The 17,347-nt window shown below is 44.3% G+C and overlaps 1 pseudogene; it reads right to left on the minus strand.

Annotated features, from left to right (window-relative positions):
- Nucleotides 1-15,375: 15,375 nt before the first annotated feature.
- On the minus strand, nucleotides 15,376-15,836 carry LOC131820305 (large ribosomal subunit protein eL32-like; annotated as a pseudogene).
- Between the last annotated feature and the right edge of the window lie 1,511 nt (nucleotides 15,837-17,347).

Here is a 17,347-nt window from a genome sequence, read left to right on the forward strand (position 1 = left end):
CTAGACCCATCCTGTCATGGTAAGGACTTAAGATTCAGTGCTTCACTCTGGCTCTCTCATCAGCCTGTAACATCAGGTCTGTTGTAAGCCTAGATCTGTGGGTGTGATTTATTTACCCAGGGGCTCAGAATAGACAAGGGGGCTGGGAAGCTGGTGCCTTTTCTGTCTTTTCCTTTTGTTCACACATGCAATAAATAGACTTCTTTTCTATTTTTAATTGTCTCATGTTACAGAGTGTTTGACTCAGATAAGCCATTTGAGTGGACCAAGGAGAATAGAAATAGGCTATAAATGATTGAAATTAGCCCACTGAAGTCATCCTCCAGCACCCTCAAGATTGCTGCTCTATTTCCTCACTGTTGTGAAGCATATAGACAGTGCCTCTCACTCTAAGGGACTTTAAATCAGTAGTTAATAGAAAAAAAATTGGGGGATAAAACCAACAAGCCCATGCCAGGTATAAGGATTCAGCCAGTTTTCTGAAGACATGTGTTATTCTTTGATCCATATAGAAATGTAAATGGGGCTGTCTGTTGTTTTTCAGAGTGCTTCCTCGGGCTCCCTCCTTCAAGAACTAAGAAGGAGCTGCTCTATCTCACTTTATTACTAAGTCTTTGGGTGGAGCTTCTCAGCTCTCCTCTCCACTGGGCCAGGACTCCCTTTCCTCTCCAAGCCCTGGAAACCAGTTCGGACAGAGCATCAGGTGCATCAGAGCAGTGGGGGATGGGTGTCTTTTCCCAGTATTTGGAATACATTAAGTTAATGGATGGAATCTTCTCTACATTAAATTTCTTTCTCTTAAGCTTTTGACAACAGCTACTCCACTTATCTAAACTAGAATCTAGTAGTAGACGGTGCCTGATCCTGCAAAAATTTTATGTTGCGCTATTTTAAGTTTAATATGTCCATATTTCATGATGTTCCATAAAGAGCACTGCAACTGTTAGCTGTATAACCATAAAGGACAAGCTTGATTAACACTGGAATAGATCATACATGTGCTTCTTACCTCAAGGGGGGCATTTACATCTTGGAAAGATGGTGGGTCCATTTCAAGGTTTGTGTTTCTGAACATTTCTATCCACCTCTACACAAACATAAGAAACTTCTGCAGATGGACGAGCCATTCAACACCCTGGTGTCTGCTCCTTGAGCTTCTCACATCCCGTCACGTTTTCTTCTATTGTTCTTTGGTGCCCTCATTCCTATGACCATACAATGCACTTTGCATAAACAGAAACTAGACCACTTCCCAGATCTCAGTTTCAAACCTACTGATTTTCCAGCCCACTCCTCTTGCTCTCCTTTTCTTGCACAGGTCCCTCCTCTATCACAGATCTCTGACTTCATGGAGACCCTTAATCCCTTGACCCCATTTGTTTCCCATTTTCTGTCAGCACCTGCCTACCTTTACTTCTTTCCCTTCCCAGCCTAGAATCTATGGTCTGTCCTCACAGTTCCTGCACAGATGGCTCCAGCTCCTTCGCGCCTCTCTCCCTCTATTGAACTTGGCTTGCAAAACTCCTCTGTTGGACTTCTAAATACTGCTTTCCTTCTCTGTACCTGCTCCTGAGCAGCAGCTGAACACTAATGAAGAGAGTCACAAAACAAACTTTTTTTTTAAAGATTTTATTTATTTATTTTAAAGAGATCACAAGTAGTCAGAGAGGTAGGCAGAGAGAGAGAGGTGGAAGCAGGCTCCCTGCCAAGCAGAGAGCCCGATGCTGGGCTTGATCCCAGGACTCTGAGATCATGACCTGAGTCGAAGGCAGAGGCTTTAACCCACTGAGCCACCCAGGTGCCCCACAAAACAAACTTTTTAAAGTAAAATCCATGATGATGCATTACACTTGGGCACTCTCCACTGTCTGGAGAACCTATGCTGTCCTTCTGGTGGACTCACGATCCATTTCCTGAGATAATTTCATGCCTTTTCTTTTCAGACTCCCCATTCCTGTACTCACAGTCCTTCTCTGTTGATGACCTCAGACTTTATTGTGGAAATAGAAACTATTACATTCTAACTCCCTACTGAACCTTGAAATCCACCTGCATCAGAAACAATTTCTTCTTTTCCTCCTACTATGATGGAGAAAATATCCCTTTCTTACGAAAGGCCGATTCTTCCTCAGAGTCTCTGGTTCTGTCTTCTTTCAGCTTTCCAAAGGTTGTATTTCTTTGGTTACCCCACCTCTATTCCATCACTCATTTCTCCTACTCAACCAAACCATTCACATCATCAGACATGCACTAGCACCTCCAACGTTACAAAACATAAAAAACAATAACCTTTCCTTGAACCTGCAAATGTATCTAATGATTTTGTTTGTTTCTTTTTGTTTGTTTGTTTGTTTGCTGGGAGAAGTTGTTGTTTTAGTCTCATACCTCATATTTACTACTTATCCCATTCCCATTTTCCTTTTGCTTATACACTTCTGAAACTGCTCTTCTCAAGGTCACTAGTGACTTTCAGATGGCCAGATCAATCCCTTCACCTCTCGGCAGAATTTGACACCATGGATTACAACTCCTTCTTGAAACATGTAGCCCTTTGTGGATTCTATGATTTCTTGGCTCCTAGTTTTCTTACTACCCCATTATCCACTCTTAGTTTTCTTTTTGCTGGATTTGTCCTTTTTGCTGGACTTCTAAAGGCTGGACTTTCTTGAGGCTGGACCACGAACCCCTCTTTATAGTCTCTTTCAAGATGTCCTCATTCTCATGACATTAAATTGTCACATGTCTTCTGACAATTACCAACGTTCTGTCTCCAGCCCAGCCCTGTCATCTGAATGCCAGACTTGTGTATCCAAATATCCACCTCCCAGTTGTCCCACTGACACCTCCTAATTATCATGTCTAAAAGAACTCTTCACTTCTACCTCTTCAAACCTGCCCTAAACCTGACTGCTCTGTCTCAATAAATGTCACTGCCACCTATCCAGTTACCTGAAGCAGAATTCTAGAAATTGTTCATGATTCTTTCCTTTTTCTCACTCCCTCTTATCCAGTCCAATGGCAAATTCTGTCAATATTGCCTCCAAGGTACATTCTATGTTCACTTACCTCTTTTCTACTGCTTTCCCCAATCCGCAGTACTATCCTTTCCCCATGGAATTATTGAATTACCCTTCTAATGAGGCTTCCCTTTACCTTTTTAAATCTCTAAATAGCATCAGGGATGACTTTTACAAGATATATATATTAGGTCATGCCTTCCACCTGTGTAATACCCTTTAGTACACTGAGCTGAGACTAAGTCCAGACTCTTCCTTGGCAAACACACCCCTGTGCAGTCTGCCCTCTTTCCCCCTTCAGTAGGTACCATACTCCCATTCTATTCATTCCAGCAGATCTGGCTTCATTTAAACACGCCACAGTGTCTTCCTCCTCTGGTGTGGATAGCCGCCCCAGGCTATGAGCCTGAAATGATCTTCCTGGTTTCTTCACATACCTGCTTTCTTTTCCCCTTTCCAGTGAGACCTCATCACAGAGGTTTTTTTTAACCCTTGTATCTAAAGAACATACCCACCTTCCCCCTTATTATCTCGTCTTTTATTTCTTTGTTTCACTGCACTTAGCATAATGCACAGGGGCTTTTTGCTTATGTTTTATAATCTCTATTGGAATTTAAATTCTGTTAGCAGGAACTATGTCTTCTGTGTTTCTCATCATGTCCCCTATGCCTGGTAGAGTGCCTGATTTTCAGAAACATTTCTAGGTTGAACGGATGCATTAATAATGGGTGTTAAATAAAGATACACAGTGCATCCAGCCCATTCAATACTGTTCATGGATCTCAGCTTCTTTTTCCATCAGAGTCTTTTCCTTTCTTGGATATAAGTGGTTATCCTGAAATTGCTTAAACTATTTCTCATGGAAGATTAGTGGGAGACCAAAAGCAACCAGTTAGGGTTCTTATTTTTTAGGATTTGTCTTGCTGCCTCCAATTCAACAGTCACTGAAGAGTAAGGAATATGATTTAATAGAGAAACCAGGGTGGTGAAGGGAGGATGTGTTGACTGAATCCCAGCACTGCCACTCATGAGTGTGTAACTTTGGGCAAGACAGCTGTCTCTGTCTTTCCCATTTTCTCATTTTAAAATACAGAGTAATACCTATTTATTCTACTTCAAAGGGCTGTGGTGGTAAGTGAAAGACCTTTGTAAATTGTAAAGCATTGAATAAACGATTTCCAGGAGTTTCATGGAGCTCTTGTCAGGAAGTAAACAGTGACTTTCAGATCCCTCTGAGGAATGATCTACAGAATGCCTTACATAGTGCTTGACTTCTGCTGGTCTGGGGCTTCGCTGAAGTCCTGTGGTCTCTTACCACTCCCAACACCAAGGCACTACTTGCCCCGCCCCTTTTTTTGGTGATGAACAAACTTGTTAGTGTTTGCTCCATAAGGCACAGTTCCTATCTGGCAGGTCAGATAGAACATGGGGTTCACTGGTCATTGGGACAGAACCATGCTCCCGAACCAGCGGGTGATATTTTCTGTTTGAGTCTGCCAGGCTGATGGTCTGGAATAGCCTACACCTGCTGCTCAGCACGCCCCTGCCACCCTTAGCCCTTCTGGAAGGGAACCGGAGCCAGCCTTGGCTCCCGCAGTGTCTACATAGGCGCTTCTGTTGGCTTGGCTGTTATAATCTTAGATCCCACGGATACAGAGCCTCATATAGAACACCTGCCTGCCCAGTGCTCACAGCTCAGGAATGAGCTGGGAATGTTGCTTTACCAAACAGTTTCCTTAAACTTCCCAGCTTGGGAGCATTTGTTTCCTGTGGTGCTTCTGGGGATTTCACCTGGCCATGTCCCCAGCCTTCTCAGAGCTTAGAGCTTGGCTTGCGTCCTGCCTTTCTGCCTTCTGTCTCATCCACCTCTGGCTCGCTGTCTTCTCTCCTAACCTTCTGTCACCCAGAAAGGCAATTTTCATGGATCTCCTTATTCATGGAGACTCCACATCCTGTCTCACAGACTAGACTGTAGTAGGTATTCAGTGCAAGGGTTGAATGTCCGGGAATCTGTGTCATCCAGGTGGGGCTGGAGCTCCCTGCTCCACACACCATCCTGCAGTCCTGCCTCTAGTTTTTCTCCTGCTGGAAAGCTCTTCCCTCACGTTGCTCCTGAGATCAGTTTTTACATCTCTTACCTCAACATTCTCAACATTTACATCTCTTACCTCAACATTACCTCAACATTTACATCTCAATTGACTGTTGAGAGAAAGTACTCTCACTATGCCTTTTGCCTCCTGCACTAGAAGTCCCTCTGTTTTGGTCCCACTGTTCACTAACTTCCTCTCCTTTCCCTGCCTCACTCTCTCCATCCTTAGTCTTGCTCCAAGAAGCCATCCTACCTCCATTTGACCCATTCTTCTCTCTCTCCTTCCTCCTGGCATTTATCGTTTGCATGGCATAGAGTTACATCTTCTTTGCTGTGTTGCATCATTAGCCTAGTGCTTCTTATTTTAGTTTTTATATCCACTACCATGAATACCTGATTTTGCCCTTAGGTTAGTTCCTTGAAGGGCAAAGACTAGAAATTACAATATTACTAATACAATGCCTGGCCCATAGAGGTGCTCAAAAACATGTGTTGAGTAAATGAATAGGTGAATGTGTAGTAAAAGTGTATTTTCTTTAGTATGCTTATTTTGGGGGGGGGGCACAGGATTTCCTCATTTCAGTTCTTTTTAATCCCCTGGAAAAAGTACCCTGCAATTTTCTCATGTGTTTTCTTTGGGACATTTCTGCCTTGGTCTGCCTGAAGAGTCATCCATTCAACAAATACATATTTGCTACTGTTTTTAACGCAGCACTTTTATTAGACTGAAGTTTAGACATCAGTTCTACTTTCCCCTTTCATTACCTTTTATTGTCTGTAATGTTTTTTTATTTAAAAAAATTTAAATTGAAGTTTAATTGATGTGTAACATACTAGTTTTAGATGTACAACATAATGATTTGATACTTGTGTATATCCCAGTGTTTCTTGTGTCTTAGTTTTTTCTTCCCTCTATATTCTAGGTTTCTGAAGCTGGGATAGTGTCTTTGCATAGTGGTTAAGAGCATACAAACAAACTTGAGCTCAAATTGCACTTCTACTATTGATCAGTAATGTTTAACTAGTTACTTCCCTGGGACACTATGTCTTCATCTATGGTGGAGATAATAATAGACCTTATCAGTTCAGATGGAAATGTGAGAAACAAAACAATAATGTATGCCGTGCATTGAGTAAAATGCCTAGGATATAATAAATGTTCAGAAAATTACAGTGATAATAATAATGGTTATTAGTTTTTGAAGTCCTTTATTCTACAACACATACATTGAGAGAAAAGTGTATAATAGGTTCTCATCCAACAATTGTGGCTTATCCACAGATGAATTTATAGCAAGACCTAAGAGGTGTAAAGGACAGACCCTTGAACAGACTTGCCAGACCGTATATATAGTTTAGCTGGGGTCAGTGCCTGGGTCTAATGAATGCTAGCCTAAGACTCTTTCCCTCTCCCCATACTGTGAAGTAGACCAAGGAGGTCCTCCTGGGAGAAGAAAGGGAGGATGCTATCCTATGACCCCCAAGAAAAACATCAAAATAAATTTAATAATTACTTTATTAGGCATTGTTTGGCTCTTGGTAAGAAAGTGTGGAAGCTGTAGGGAGATAGATTTTTTTCCCCTTAATCGAAGGAAAAATGTTTGAAAATTAAAGCAACCTGAAGATGACATGGGTTGTTATCCCATAAAGTCTCAAGTTCCCCAGTACAGAAGGCACTCAAGTGAGGCCAGATGGCCACTTGCTAGGGATGTTGTGGATAGGATTTGCAAGCCAGGCAGGTGGCTGGCCAAGGTGACCGAGCAGTTTCCTCTACCATTTGAGCCAGGCCAGTACTGGACACATGGGTTGGAGAGCAGCAGCTCTTCCAGAACCTGCCACTGTCCTCCATTTAACACTACACACCCCCATTAAGAAGCCAACCATTCCCATATTCAAAGGCCCCAGCTTCAGATTCCCGAAGATGGGAGATACCATAGTATCTTTGAAGTTTTCAAGAATTCTCCTCAACTGTGATGTGTATCAGTTATTCTAGCTGGGCCTGGAGGAGGCTCTGGCATCTGCTCCATCCCTCTGCTCTCCTTGGTCTCTCTACCAGGAGGACTCGACTCTCCCAGAATCCATTCACTGTAGTAGTGTTAAACCCACACTGTGAACCCTTAAGACACCAAGTCATTCTGTCCCTTTGTCTTAAAAGCTAACACAGATTGTAGTCCCTGGGCAGTGGAGAGCTGTCCCGTTCTTCACTACAGAGTGCAGTTTATCTCTTTGGATGGCCTCGAAGCTCCTAGGTTCCTGAGCCCTGCTGGTAGCAGCCCCAGTCCCTCTGGGCTCAGCTGCAGAGGTGCCCTGGGGTCAGAGCACTGCAGGGAGAGCATAGCTAATGGAGGCAAGGAGGGGGTGGGCAGCCACTCAGAGCAAGTCAGAGCCTGACAAATGGAGAGACTTTGTGTGAGATCAGCAGAAGAGGAGACACAGACACTTGACCTGGTTTGGAATTATTGCAAATCCATCAGGCTCTGTGCAAATTGAGACCATAATTCAGATTGTTCATATCGTCACCAGCATCCCCATTTCCATTAAGCCCTGCTGTCCATCTCCCCTGGGCCTGGCTCTGTCCAGCACCTAATTGAAGGGGTCAAGCTAGCACTAAATTAACAAGCCACTCTGGAGGGGTCAGCCCCCACCCCAGCCTTCCAACTTACAGTCTGTGGTTAACCTTGGACAGATTCCTATCTCCTTCTCAGCCTCAGGTATAGCTTCAGCTGAAAGGGTGTGGTACAGGGACCCATGCACAGAGGGTTTAAACCCTAACTCTGCATCTTATTAGCTATAGGGCTTTGAAAATTTTCTATAAACTGTTGAAACCTTGGCTTTCTCATTTGTAAACTAGAAAAAAGACATATCTGCTCTATCTACCTAGCACTATATCTGGTGTTAAGCTAATGTTGAGGATGTATGCAAAGGTGCTTTGAGGTTTATAATATGCTAGGCAAATATGGGCAGCTGTGGGTGCTTTCTTGGGTGACTTCCAGGGGCTCTCTGCTAAGTGAGAACCCAGCAGATGTCTAGCATCTGTCCAGACTGTCCTTGTCTCAGGGCTTGGTGCTCTGTCCTGACCCCTGTGGATCATGCCCCCTCAAGTGGGAGGCTCAGCCACAGCGCATCAAGTGCCATGAGGGCTGGCAGCAAATGCTGCGAGGTCGGGGTCCCCACCCTCTCTCTGCTCAGAGGAAAGGGAAAGTGGACAAGGACATTTATCATGCACCTATGCGTCCGGCCCTCCACTGGCTATTCTCTGTGTGCTCAGAAACTCTGCTGGCCCTCAACAAAACCCCTTTCAGGTAGATATCATTGTCCTTACTTTATGAAGAAGGAAGGGAGGCATGGAGGAATTAAGCAGTTTACCCACAGCTACTCAGCCAGTGAGTGGGGGCCTGGATTTGATTCTCTCTGCTTCAAAGCCCACCTCTTCTGATACCACTTGCTGTCTTTGAATTGACCTTTCTGCACTTGGTCCTGGCTCCAGCCCCCACTCAACTTCACCTGGGTGTGTGCCCACCAACTCCACCCAACCCCACCCCCTAGTTTCACCATGCCTGGCCCTGTGCCCATGACACTGGCCACCGGTCCCCCAGCCCCGTTCCACCTGCCATGTCACCCCGTGCCTTCGTTCTCCCCACCTTGGCCTCAGCCCTGTGACCCTGCTGGCGCTGAGGCTTCTCTATCTGGGGGCTCCCTAACCTGGCCTGCGGAAAGGTGCAGGTCACTGAACTCCAGTCCTTGTTAGTTCTTGTTCCAGTTCCTGTTCCCCCCTCCACTACTGGGACTTCTTTCCTGGACCACGAAAATAATTTTCAATTCAATATTGCAAAGGCTTCTTTTCTAAATTAAACTAAATGGGAGAGCGGCCTAAAGGGACACTCTCTCCTTAACACTGAAATAGAACATTAGCCAGGAGGGGTGAGATAATGTCAGAAGAGGTCCTCAGGGGGCTATTCTAATCCTATTTCCCATGTGGAGCCATTTGAAGTCTGGCTGGGCCTGTCCACCTGCTTTAAGAACATGCAGATCTAAGGAAAAAATTAAGTTAGCTGCCACAGAGGCCTTGACTACTAACTCTCAGGAAACCTTTGGAAGCCTAACTTAATTTACCATGTTTTACTGAAGATGTGTTTTCATATGTGCACAGTGGCCAGGCTCTGGGTTACACAGCCAAGCTAACCCATATCATCTCAAGCCCCCACTCCTCGCCAAGGGCCCTCTGACTTCTCCAGAGGAGCCTCCAAGTACACACGTAGGGGCTCTGTCCCTTCAGCTGGAAGGGGATTGCTAGTCAGCACCTTGACCTCCTTCCTGTGTTGCAGTACTGATTCAATCACATAGTAGCTGTGGTCTTCTTGTGCAAGCCACTTAGCCTCTCTGGGCTTCAGGTCCTTCATCTGGAGATGAGAAGACCTACCTCATGGAGAACTTGAGATAATTTCATTTGCATAATGCTTATAAGGCTTTTGTTCCAGTATTAGCAAATATTAAACATTTAATAACCGCTTTCACTTTCTTTGTATCCATTTCTTTGTAAAAATGAACATGATTTTGTGAGGACAAATGAGAAAATGTAGGCTAGAGTGCTTTGGAGGTGTTCAGGGCAGGGTGTGGTGTGTTTTTGTCATGATTTTATAGAGGGAACAGATAGCCCTTTCCCCTCTGTGTGAGTCCATGAACCTCAACCCCCCAGCAGAGCATCTCTCCCACCTTCTGGGTCTGGCTCCAAACTCAGGAGCCAGGCAGGTCCTGCCACAGAACAATCCCTTATAATTCCCTACTGGAATAGTGAAACTGTCCCCTGAGTGGGCCTCTGACTCCTGACAGGGTGTCTTATCAGATACACCAAGCTGATAAGCCACATCTTGAAAGTTATTTATTACCAAAGGTCTGAGATAGGCCCCTGTGAGAGGAAAGGGATGAGAGTGGGTGGTGGGGATGAAGGCTGGTCTCACTCTCTTCCTTTTTCTCAGGAGCCAGCGGGGCCTGCTTTGGAGATCACTGCTCACTGTCATTGTTCCTTTCTGTCCTCTCAAAGGTTTCCTGCACCCTCCAAGCATTCAGGATCATACCCTATTCTGTTGTCCTTCTTTTCTCATTTCATGTAGTTAGTTTGGTAGCTGATTTTTGCAAGCCCTGCCCAGGTACCTGGCAGATTAAGGAAAGAGCTTAGGAGTTAGCATCAGAAAGCCAATTATGACACTAGGGAAAATAAGACTGGGGAAAATAATTCTTGTTGCCTCTGTTTTCCTCATTTGGTAAAATGGGAATAATAGTCAAATGAAGTAATAGAAGTAATAGGCATAAAACTGCCTTGCAAACATAAAGTGCCATACAAAACTAGTAACAAGGCCACAAACTTGGAGCCCTCTTTCTTCTTGGTCCAGGTCCTTGTCATTCTAGCTACTTGGTAAAATTAAAAAAGGGAAAAGCTGGCACTTATTTAGAAAGCAGTAAGTGCCAGTGCCTTTACTTTAATAAGTTTTTTCATCTGTGTTATGGAGGTGAGAAAACCTAAGCTTTGTTGGTATTTTTTCAACTTCACACAGTTAATCGTTAATCAGAAGATTGGAATTTGGATCTGTCTGCCCCTAGAAGTGGGATTTTCCTGCTGTGGTAGGCTGAATCATGGCCCCCCAATATGTCTACATCCTCATTGCCAGAACCTGTGCCTATCACCTTATGTGCCAACAACAGACTTTGCAGATATGATTAAGTTATAGATCTTAATGTGGGGAAATTAATCTGGCATATCCAGGTGGGACTGATGTAATCATAAGGATCCTTATAGAGAGAAGGAGATATGAAGACCATAGCACAGGTTTGAAGATGCTACCCGCCCGCCCCACTGGCTTTAAAAATGGAGGAAGTAGCCATGAGCTAAGGAATGCAAGAAATACAACTCTAGAAGCTTGTAAAGCTAGGAGTTGGATTCTCCCCTAGAGCCTCCAGGAGAAACCAGCTGTGATGACACCTGGACTGTGGGCCAGTGAAACTGATTATTGGCTTTTGACCTTCAGAATTAGAAAATAAATTTGCATTGTTTGAACCACTAAGTTTGCAGTAATTTGTTACGGCAGCCATAGGAAACTAATAAACCACTATATCATGCCATGTCTTTTGTTCACCATTTTATGTTTTCTTTGTTGCCTTAAAGGTCCACAAATTATAGCCTTCCCTAACTTTCTTATCCCCCCCGTGGGAGCAGGCAGTCTTTCTTGGTCAAAACAGTTGGGGGACTTGGGGCGCCTGGGTGGCTCAGTGGGTTAGAGCCTCTGCCTTTGGCTCAGGTCATGATCCTGGGGTCCTGGGATCAAGCCCCGCATCGGGCTCTCTGCTTGGTGGGGAGCCTGCTTCCCTTCCTCTCTCTCTCTGCCTGCCTCTCTGCCTACTTGTGATCTCTGTCTGTCAAATAAATAAATAAAATCTTTAAAAAAAAAAAAAACAGTTGGGGGACAAATACTAAACCTACACATCCTAGGAGACCAGTCCAGGGTGAGGCATTGTAAAAGGTACCACAAAGTGGCCTTCAAGGAGTTTAGTAGCTATTTTTGGTGCAGCCCTAAAACTCAATGGCGCAAAACAGTATTTTATTATCTCACACTTTGTTTGTGGGAACAGTGGCTAAACAGTTGCTGTTTAGCACATATGTTGTTGTGTTTCAGGGTCGTTCAGTCTGCAGTGAAGATGTCAGCTTTTCTGCAGTTATCTGAAGGTTTAACCAGGGCTGAGGATCCACATTTAAGATAGAGAAAAAGTTTGCTGTTTAGCATCAGAAAACTCAGTTCTAAAATTTCATTTTCTAGTATGTTGCTCATGGAGTTGTTGACAGGCCTCAGTTTCTTGCTAGTTATTATTATTTATTCAATTATTTCTTGCTGGCACGACTTCTCAGGTCCCTCCTTCCATGGGTCTCTCCATAGGACTGCTTGGGTGTCTCATGACTTGGCCCCTGGCTCTCCCCAGAGTACTAAATGAGAGAGAGAGAGGTGAGAAGGAGAGCAAGGGAAAAAGATGAGCGACGAATCAAGGTTTATAAGAACATGTCACTTGGACCTCGCGGGGGAACAGGAATGGCAACAGAGAGGTCAGCAGTACAGTATTACTTGTGGCACCTGATGGGTGCTAAGCACATATAAAGTGGATGAAAAATAAATTCCTGGAAGCAATTAAGCAGTGCTTTTGAAGTCAGCAGAATCCGTTGAGTTAAATGAGTTGGGCGAGAGAGGTGTTTTTCATTCATGGTTGTTACCCTGAGATTCTCTCACTCCAGTGGAATAATACATATTACAGGTAGACAGAATGCCAGAGCTAGAGGTGACTTAGGGAGGTGCTACCAAAACCCCTCCTTTTAGAGATGGGGGAAGTTGGGTGCAGCTGGCCTTTTATGCTGGCGCTGAGCTCCCTGGGCGGCACGAGTGGTAGGGGCAGGAGGAGGGGTGTGTTAATTTGCTGGGGCTGCCATGACAAAGTACCACAGACTGGGGGGACTTAAACAACAGAAATTTACTGCCACACAGTTCTGGAGGCTAGATATCCAAGATCAGGGTTCCAGCAGGGTTGGTGTCTCTCCTTGAGAGCCTCTCTCCTTGGCTTGCACATGGCTACCTTCTCACTGTTTCTTCCTGCACTCTTTTCTCTGTGTGTGTGTCCCTTTTGTCTTATATTTTCTTTCTCCCTCTCTCCCTCCCTTTCTTTTTGAGGTAGGTTCTGTGCTCAGTGTGGAGCCCACCACAGAGTTTGAACTCATGACCCTGAAATCAAGATCTGAGCTGAGATCAAGAGTTGGACACTTGGGCACCTGGGTGACTCTGTTGGTTAAGTGACTGCCTTCGGCTCAGGTCATGATCCTGGAGTCCTCGGATGGAGTCCTACATCAGGCTCCCTACTTGGCAGAGAGTCTGCTTCTCCCTCTGACCTCTCTTCTCTTATGCTCTCTCTTTCTCTCTCTCATTTTCTTTCTCTTTCCCAAATAAATAAATAAAATCTTGAAAAAAAAAATGGGCACAACTGACTGATCCACCCAGACACTCCACCCTATCCCACCCCAAATCTTTTCTTAAAAAAATGTCAGTCCTACTGGATTAAGGCCCACACTCATGACCTCACTTGATCTTAATTGCCATCTTAAAGACCATGTCTTCATTATAGTCATATTGTCTGAGGTACTGGGATTTAGATATTCAACATAAGAATTTTAGGAAGACACAGTTCAGTTCATAACAGGGAGAGGAACAAGAGAAAGTAGCCAAGCTGAGAATCTTAAAGGGGTGGCATTTGGAGGTGAACACTCCCCAATCTTTAGGTTGTGGTAGTGGAAAGTTAAGGAGAGGAGCTATGATATATTTGGAGAGATCCTTCCAAGTGGAAGCTTCCCAGTAGCAGAGCAGAGAAGCCAACGTATGTGTAGGGTTGCCCTTAGCAGAGGCTTCTGGAATTCTCACCTACTCACAGCATCAGGGTTCTCTTCTTTCATCCCCTAATATGTCCTCACCTTCTTCAGTCACTCCTCAGACAGTGGTGTCCCTTCATTTTATGGTTCATCTAGGAGACAGGATATAGTTGAAAAGCAATGAACTTGGGTGTGTGACCCACCTAGTTTGAACTTCCTCTTCACTACTTACTTGACCTCATATGAATATATATGTATATATTCATGTTTAAAGATAACCATTTAAAAAACTACATGTAGCACATTATAGTGGTTGGGTCATTCTCAGCTAATACTTCTCTTTGTCCTTGTTAAAGAATCTATTGGAAATTTGAGGTGGAGGGATTTGTATTGCTTCAAATTCTGGTATCTGAAGTGAGTTGACCTGTAAACAGTTTGCCTGACAGCATAGTGACCAAGGGGATGGCTTTGGTGAAGTTTAATCCTTAAAGGGACATCTAGTCAACCCACCTTTAATAACTCTCTTTCTCTCTCTTTAGAAGACAGTTTTGCATGGCTTTGAACCCAGAGTCCAACTTTGGGCACCTGGGTGGCTCTTATGGTTAAGTGACTGCCTTCGGCTCAGGTTGTGATCCTGGAGTCCTATCTCATTGGGCAGATCTGGATATAAAGCACCTCCTCTAACCCTTTAAGCCTTCATTACTCTTAAGACTATAATTAACATTTAACTTGAGTGCAATATTTCCATTACATCCACACCAAACTTCAGAAATGTGGCTGCATGGTCATTTTTTTGAACTTGGACACAGAAAAGCCTACATTTTCTACTTCAGAGAAGTGAATGGAAATTGAAACCTGGAGGTGGTTGGAGCCAGGAGTGAGGTGGGCATGGCTGTGTTCAAGGTGAGGTCTTGTGAGGACACCTTACCAAAGGGAGTTTGGGCTGTAGACAAGCAGAGGAGGCATTCCACACCCCAGCACACACACCCAGACTTGACTCTGTATGTGTGGAGTCATGAGCCCATGACAGTGCTTCTGTTTGGAGGACCTTTTGGCAGGCCTGGCTTCATGACATCCTCTTCATCCATAGTTTTGGAATAAAAAAAGGTGAAAAAGTCCCTCAGAGCCTTTTCTCTCTCTCTCTCCCTCCCTTTTTTTCCCCCTTTCTCCTTGCCCCCTTTTCAGAGAATAACTTTATCTAGAGTCCTTCAATCCTGCAAATTCATGATGCTACTTTAAGAGGTTCTGGGTATCTGTTGGTTATCTCTTGTAATGTCTCTGTCCTGCTTAGCTTAGACAAGACATATGGAAGTAGTCATCTATTAGGCATTCCAGAATCTTAACACTTTTCAAAGGCACTTACTGGGTTTGGTCGCAGATGCTGTCAATGTCCCACCCATGCCTCCTGGCCCTCACCTGCCTCCTGGCCAGTCTTCTACTGCCAACACTTAAGATATTTTACCTGTAGGCTTTCTATGGCTACCAAAGCCTATTCTGCCTGCCATCACAGCTGGCTGGAAGTGTCTGGGAATGAGCACAGTCCCCAGCTTCCTCATCCTTCCCAGAGGACAGCTTGGAGGCACGTGTTCTACATTGACTGCAGCGCTCCCTAGGAGGGCTGAGCCCCAAGTGCTATAGTTATAGCCTGTACATCACTTTACTGTTGTTTGTTTTCTTACCTCCCCAACCTCACTTCTCTCCTTCCCTACTAATGGTTCATAAGATTACTTCTAAAGGAAAACTATTTCTCTACTCTCTACACTTCAGACACCAAATATGTGGGAGATTTCTTCCCTTATCAACTAACTGCCCAACTCTCTGGACATCCAACTAGGTGTCCTAAAATTTTTTTTTTTGTAGTTTTATAGTTTTATGAACACAAATATGATGTGCACAACAAGCTGTCTATTCATTTTCTTCACTGCGCAGCCTGGTGTTTTGATTGGTGACTCTGATTGCCAGCCGGGCTGCTCTTTCCACAATAGCTTTGCAGTTCTTGGAGGAGACATTGTGAGCAATCTCTGCACAGTAAGATTTGTTGCACATCAGCAGCACTTCAAGCTCCTTGACGTTGTACACTGGAAACTTCCTGAAGCCACTGGGCAACATGTGCTTTGTCTTCTTGTTGCTCCTGTAACCAATGTTGGGCATCAAGATCTGGCCCTTGAATCTTCTGCGCACCCTATTGTCAATGCCTCTTGGCTTCCACCAGTTGCTTAATTTTGACATATTGGTCTGACTGGTGCCGGATGAACTTCTTGGTCCTCTTTTTAACGATCTTGGTCTTCCCCAACAGTCTGAGGACAGCCATGATGCCCAGTAACAGATGGCTGACCGGTGTCCTACAATTTAATTCAATTCTGGAGTGAGATTCAGACTTCACAGGTTTAAGGGCTCAATCCCATAGACTGTCCTCACTGCAGATACTAGTTGCAAATAATGGGTCCCTGGGGAACCCACACTTCTGACTGGGCTATGAAGTCAGGTTCCCTATCCTCAGTTTAATTATTTGCTGGAATGGCTCACAAAACTCATGGAAACATTTACTTACATTTGCCCATTTATTATAAAGTGTATGATAAAGGATACAGGTGGATAGCCAAATGAAGAGGTACGTAGGGTAAAGTCCAGAAGGGTTCTGAGCACAGGAGTATCTGTTCCCATGGAGTTGGGGTATGCTCACCTCCTGGCACATGAAAGTATTCATCAAATCGGGAGCTCTCTGAACCACATAGCTGAGGGACTTTTATGGAGACTTTATGTAGGCAAGATGGATTATTACCTCAATCTCCAGCCCTTCTCCCCTCCCCAGAGCATGGAGCATGGAGCTGAGAGTTCTAAACTGTCATGGCTTGGTCTTTCTGGTGACCAGCCCCCATTGTGCAGCTACCTAGGAGTCGACCAAGAGTCCTCTCATTAGAGCAAAAGATGCTTCTATAATCTAGGGAAGTCCAAGGGATTTAGGAGCTCTGTCTGTAAGATTCTTCTATCACCCCCATTACTCAGGAAATTAAAAGGTTTTAAAAGCTCTTTGTCAAGAACTGAAAGCAGAGACCAAATATATATTTCTTATTAAGTCACAACCTCCTGAATAAATGCTTGCCAAGATAGACTCTTGGGAGGCACTTGTGGTACTACCTGTGTCCTGGGGGCCACAAAGAGCATTAATCAAGGTCATAACTTCTGGAGCCTTGATTGTCCAGGGTTCTAAGTGTCAAGGTCACCATGCAGTAGTTGTGTGATGTTAGGCAAGTTATGTAACACTTTTTGTCTTGCTTTCCTCATTTATAAAATAAAGTAATAGTCATATCTCATAAGGTTGTTGTGAATGTTAAATGAAATCTCTCATGAAAAACACAGTAATGTCTGGCGCATAGTAAGCTTTTAGTATAATTACCACTGTTATCTCAACCAAGAGCACTACCCTTTCCATAGCTCTCCAATTCAGAAATCTCAAAGTTAATCTTAATGCCTCTCTCTCCTCCTGAAAGCCTCATGACCAAGTCTAGTCAAGCTTGTCCTATCAATATCTCTGAAGTTTGTCCAGTGCTCTCTGTACTCTGCCACTAGCTGAGCTCCCTGCTGGATCATTGTGACAGCCACCTAACTGGCCTCTTCACCTCCAAGAGTGTCCTGTAATTGCCTGTTTCCTACGTTGAAGCCTAGAGGTGCTTTCTGAAAAGCCATAATCTGTATGCCACATGCTTACCTAAACCTGCTCAGAGAACCCCTGTTTTTCTCCGGAGAAAATCCAAGCTCTTGCCCTTGGCATGAAGGATCCTACAAACCCCCTCCATGACCTTACCTCTTCCAGTCCTTCAACCTGACCTTTACTTGTTCTGC

The sequence above is a fragment of the Mustela lutreola genome, chromosome 1, assembly GCF_030435805.1.
Source record: "Mustela lutreola isolate mMusLut2 chromosome 1, mMusLut2.pri, whole genome shotgun sequence".
Taxonomy (NCBI): Eukaryota; Metazoa; Chordata; class Mammalia; order Carnivora; family Mustelidae; genus Mustela; species Mustela lutreola.